Here is a 6,020-nt window from a genome sequence, read left to right as displayed (position 1 = left end):
AATTCCTGTTACATTAATAAACATTATAGACAATTACAATTCATTCTGCAATTACTTATACTTATATGAAATTTTAAAATTTACATTAAATCTGATTGTGACCTTTTAGCTATAAAATTTAACTCCATCTAACTGTCAAATACTAAACAATTTGAATTGAAATTGTTATTGTAATTCTAAATCCTTTTTCCATAAAATATGAGTTTGCAAATACATATAATTAACTATTTAAATATAAATGTACAATATGTATATGGAGTATCATACTGGACTTTGTCTTTTAAATAATAGTCGTTTACAAAAAGGACATAATTTGAATTAATTCAATATTTTATTGGCTGCTTCTGCTGGTACTGTTTGTTGCAACATTCATAATCTGTATCTCCAAATCTTAATGTGGCCGAATAGATTTCTCATAGATGGAAATATTTTCATTTGAGCCAGTTGCCATTGTATGATGTGTAGATCAACTAGCATGTACTTATATAAGATTACTGACTGTGGGAATGCAATCATCATAACATGGTTGAAATCATTGACAGAAAGATGCACATCATTGTTCTTGTTTGACTGAGGAGTTGTTCTTAGCTTCATAGTAGATGTAAACTTTGACGGCTTTCTCATGAAATTATCTGCAAAATAAATTTCAATTCTTTGTTTTTGGAACCTAGAAATAGCAATAACTTCCTCATTATTTATTCTTTACGATAATTGACAAAATTACCACAAGCAGTGTAGTTGGAATTGTGTAAAAGGGTATCATAAATATAAAGTTAGAGAAAATGGAAACCATTTTTTAACATCTTACCTTGAGAAGTTCAGTGGTATCCTCCAGCAATATCTGTGATTCTCATGGCAAAGTATCCTCCATTTGCTTTTTAGTTAAAACAAACAAACAAACAAAACATAAACTTACACAGAAAATTGGAATTGAAAATAATTGGAAATAACCCCAAATTTTCAAACTATGGTGTTAATAAAGTGAAAACTGGCTCAAATTAGAGACATAGTAAGCAGCAAATGGAAATATAAATGGGAAAGTGACAGATTTTTAAAATAATTTATTACTTGTAAGGTGAACATTTGCTGTACATTAAACTCATTTTTTTCAGCAAGGTCCATGTCAAGGGAAAATATTTCAAGATTGCAAGTCTAGAAAGGGGTTCTTAAAACAGGACTCCAATATATTTAGAAAGAACCTCAATCAATATATGAAATCAATTGAGACTAATTTATATATATATATTTATATATATATATATATATAAAACAGGGAAATTATCATGGAACACACAACCTACAATTTATGAGGAAATCATAAGTATGTTTTGAAGATACACGATAAAATCCTGTTGGTTTCTTGGTAAAGCCAAGTTCTACTTTCAGCACATGTACCTATATTTTTTTTGTAATTCATCATTGATTCTATTAAAAATCATTATACTTATGACTTTAGGCTAATATCAAGGAACTCTGTTTTAGACAAAATTCTATCATAGTAAAAAGATAATTCAAGAGAAAAATACCCATTTTTAACATGATGTACTTTTGGGAAATGCATATTTTCTGTGATCCTGTTAACTCATGCTGAATTAGAGGTTCCCTAAAGAGTTCAATATTTTGTTACTGAACTATACTTGTTTTCTAACCAACAGCAACTGTTCAAGCCCTAATAAAATCAAGAAATGCATCAGGTGTCAGAAATCTGTAGGCCATTAAGGTACCACATTAAATACATCCAGTAGTCTTTTCAGTGTTTCCATAGTCATACAAAACTATACCCACCCATTTACTTTGTCATGTTACTGTTAATACAATCACTTATAGACAACTTACCTGTAATAAAAATTTTATGATGAAGAAAATGAATGCAAACACAGTGCTCCCAAGGATGATAAACTCAAGGTTCATGGCAGCTCACTATCTACATAAATTTGAAATCTGGCAAGAAAAGTTAGATCAATCAAACTGGAACAGTACTTTTTAATGTATTTTCTCTTCCCTGCCTGATGATAACTGGTATGAGCTGCTTGATGCCTGGCCTTATATATTACTAGTGAGGTCATAATATACCATTGTGTACACAAGTGTGACCTCATAGTTACACGATGACCAACTGCTAGGATAATTCTGGTCCACAGGAAGGCAGATGAGCCCTGGTTATAATCTTAAACAATATAGGACAGGTTCATTATAATGGAAAGAGAATAAAGTCTTATGAGATACCATGTGAAAGATGCTTAAAGTGGTACAAATCATAAACACATTGATTGAATATATCATATGTAATTACTAAGCCCCTTTTGCTCTTTCAAAATTCTTTTCATTTCTGAAATATCCAGCATTCATTTGAAGAAACATAGAGACACACAAACACAGATCCATATATATACAAACACCAAACACACACATACACACACACACAAACACACACACACACACACACACACACACACACACACACACACATTTTGTGCTGGAGCTATAGTTATACTTGTAGTGTTATAGTTATATTTTTATAGTTATAGTCAGGTCCATTTGTTTCCAAGCATCAGTGTTACTGATTTCTGGTTCTGGAGAAAATGATGAATGGATCAGTAGAAATTCAGCTTGACATATAAAGAGGCAATTGCAAGCTAACAAGTGATTGACTCACTGTTGAACTGACCCTGTGTTCAGGTGCAGCTTTTATGTTTATTCTATGTCTCTTTGAGTTCAAATTATTCTTTTAGGTGTTTCAGTATTCCTTCTCATACATAATACATAATCAAATACAGTATTTTTCTTCAAATCCTTTATTTTTCTAAAGACTTTCAGGCATGTCAATCACGAAAAAATAATGCAAAAGAAAATTTACAACTGAGTGCCCTACAAAGGTAAAAACCTGTTTTTACAGCATTTACATAAAAACAGAAATGTGAAAAACAGGTTAGAAAAATGAGAATATTGCTTGTTTATTTTTAAACATTTTTTCTCCAATTTCTTGACTTCATCTGAATATATATTTCTATTGGTCGTTTCCAACATTTCTTTTATGCACAATGCAGTATTATTTAGTTTTACAGTTCTTCCATGGCTGTGCCAAAATCCCTAATTCTTTTACATAGTAATTTTACAATGATTCTTTTTATCAAATCAGTATTTTAATTCTCAGACTCCATTGTAGAGTCCAAACTCTTTTATCCATTCATAATCCAGCAGACAGACCTATCTCTTTTTCTATTTTGTCCTTTATATTTTTAATATACACACCATTTTTAGACCAGTGTTTCTTTATTTTAGGCTAGTCTCTAAAATATTCTATTCTCTAAAATGAAAAAATCTGAAGATTTTTCTAGAAACTTTTATGCTTCAAATACAAAGTGAGTGAAACAACTTAATTATTTTAAACATGCTATAATTTTTCAAAGAGCAGTTTGGCAACACATTAAATCATAAGCCAGTGCCAGTGCAGTTTATTCCTAACAGACATAAAACATTGGCTTTCTCAAGTATTGCTGTCAATTCCTTTCTCAGAACATTTTTTATCAATGTTGTATTTGAGAATAAATTATACAGAGACATACACACACACACATACATATATATGTGTATATATACATATACATATACATATACATATACATATATATATATGTATATATATATTTTTTTTGTAGAACCTGTACAGGGAGACTCCAACTTCATGTCTACAAATACACATGTAGCAGAGAATGGTATATCTCAATGTTTTAAAACACAACAGGAAACAGTATGCCATTGTATACTAGAAATTCAGAATGCATTCAGGGAGACTATGTTTACAAAGCAAAAACTGTGTTATGCAACACAGTACACATTTATTTTGTATCTGACAATTTGAACCACATTTTTAATGACATAAAACTACGGCGAAGTTTTGTAATATAATCTTCACTAATTTTAATTTTCCCCACTGATACTATTTTCTTGATGTGTTTTATTTGGTCAAATGTAAAACTATATTTTGTTGCTAAAAACAAAGAGAGCTGTAGGTCTCAATTACATAACTTGTTTTTTTTTTTATCTTCTTTTTCAACCTTTATACTACTTGGTAAGCATCACTTCTTTTGTATTTTTCATTATTTTGATTATTTTTTTCTTTTTTTCTTTTTTTATTAGATATTTTACTTACACTTTAGATGCCATCCCCTTTCCCCATTCGCCCCCCTTAGAAAACCGCTATCCCATACCCCCTTTTCCTTTTAGCATTTATACATTTTTTAAAAAAATGTTAATCATAGGCTTTATAAGTTTGGTATTGCTCAAATAGAAGTGTAACCCACTACACAACCTCCATATATCAACTATCTTTGACTGGTGGAGATACATGTATATCTGCCTCCCTGTCTCCCCCCTCTTTCTCTCTTTCATCACCTAGCTTCTCCTCTCCTTTTTCTCCTCCTCTTCTAACTCCTTCTCTTTCTCTCAGTCCTCCCCCCACCTTACCTCCTCCTACATATCACTGTTCCTTTTAAAATGAAACTTTTCTCTCAAAGTACAATTAGAGCATAATTATGCCAATTTGTACCAGTGAGGTACAAGGTAGTCCTAATACCCAGTCCATCATTTTGTTGACTAAACAGCACCTCTGTCATCTATCCTAAATAAAACATTTAGTTCTGAACCTGGCTTTAGAATGAATTTCAGTTGATGACCATCCACTCAAATCTTTCTCTCAAGGTAAATAGCCAGGATTGTCTATGAGGCTATAAGTTTTCAACCCCGTCAAAGATCCAGAATGACTGAGTTAACTATAATTGTGGGGAGTACAAAGCATAGCTTCTAAAACTTAGCAAATTTATAGAGACCTCTGAGCACCTGGACACTCCCTCTACTTCAAAACATTGGAGCATCTGTTCTTCTGCCTTCTGGCCCAGGATCATCTGACAGAAATTAGTGCTGCAGAATTATTAAGGCCGATTACTCTGTCTAGGCAGATACAATCAGTCAACTAATCTGCAAGTGTGTCCTTTTTTGGACAGTAGTTTGTCTGTAGAAGGAAAGAGGCAATTCTTGCCTAGTGGCTGTCTCACCACAACTGGAGTAACTCCAAAGATGCTCAATTTCTTCTTAGAATTCAATATAGAAAGCTGTCAGGAGCAGACAGGTCTCTAATCAAAATGAACATTAATACAGAAATGTTTGTCATGTCAATTCTGTGGATTTCTGATGTTTTGAAAAACAACTATCAATGTAAAGTAATCTGGACTGTTGCCTGTTAACTCCACTCAGCTATTTCTAAATAAAACATAAAACATCCTTATAATAAACTTCAAGCCATGAATTTGCTATAGTCCCTTAACTCACAGGCTGACCATCTCAAATCAGTTAAAAAAGTTAAAGAAGGGCTAGGTCTAGCTTTGTATTCCTAAATGTGTTATACTGATACAATGCCTATGAGAGTAACAATATTCATCTCACTCATATCAATAAGAAGCTCGTACCAATGAAAACTTAAAAATTGTAATCAAAGTAAATTGGAGCCATTTAAGAATTTATATCTTCATCTTGATATTAATTATACAAATTTCTACTAATAGGTTATGGCTATGCAATAAACCCTAGCTAATCCTCTCTATTCCCACAAAACCAGTACTTTTCCCTAGAAAGACAGACCAACATTTACCACCTTAGTCCCCAAGCCCAGGGAATAGGGGCGCTGACTCTTCATTAGCTTCTTCAAGCTGAATATGGGCATTGAGATATTAGAAGAGGGGTGGGGGAAAGAGCAAATTGACAATCCTCTGATGCTGTGTCTTCACTGCCTCCAGGTGGAATTCCCGGACCTCAGAGGTTTGAGCAGGTCTTCCCAGCTTGCTTGTTGAGTAGATACATCAAGGCTGATCATTCTGCAATATACAATTCTCAAAACAAATTTTAGTATCAAAATAGTTTTTTTTTAAAGAGGGCTGACATTTTATTAAGGATAATGGTTCTAACCACTTTTCTTTTTTCCCTCTTTTATTGGATATAATATTTACATTTCAAATTTTATCCCC

The 6,020-nt window shown here is 32.3% G+C and overlaps 1 long non-coding RNA gene across 1 annotated transcript; it reads right to left on the bottom strand.

The window, feature by feature from the left end:
* Window positions 1-309: 309 nt before the first annotated feature.
* Window positions 310-1,982, bottom strand: LOC143433941 (uncharacterized). Its single transcript, XR_013070051.1, has 3 exons — window positions 1,837-1,982; window positions 809-874; window positions 310-632 (listed from the first exon to the last, which is right to left on the bottom strand). It is a non-coding gene; the product is annotated as an uncharacterized LOC143433941 (long non-coding RNA).
* Between the last annotated feature and the right edge of the window lie 4,038 nt (window positions 1,983-6,020).

Source organism: Arvicanthis niloticus (genome assembly GCF_011762505.2).
Source record: "Arvicanthis niloticus isolate mArvNil1 chromosome Y unlocalized genomic scaffold, mArvNil1.pat.X SUPER_Y_unloc_1, whole genome shotgun sequence".
Classification (NCBI taxonomy): Eukaryota; Metazoa; Chordata; class Mammalia; order Rodentia; family Muridae; genus Arvicanthis; species Arvicanthis niloticus.
This window is presented reverse-complemented; position numbering and strand designations above follow the sequence as displayed.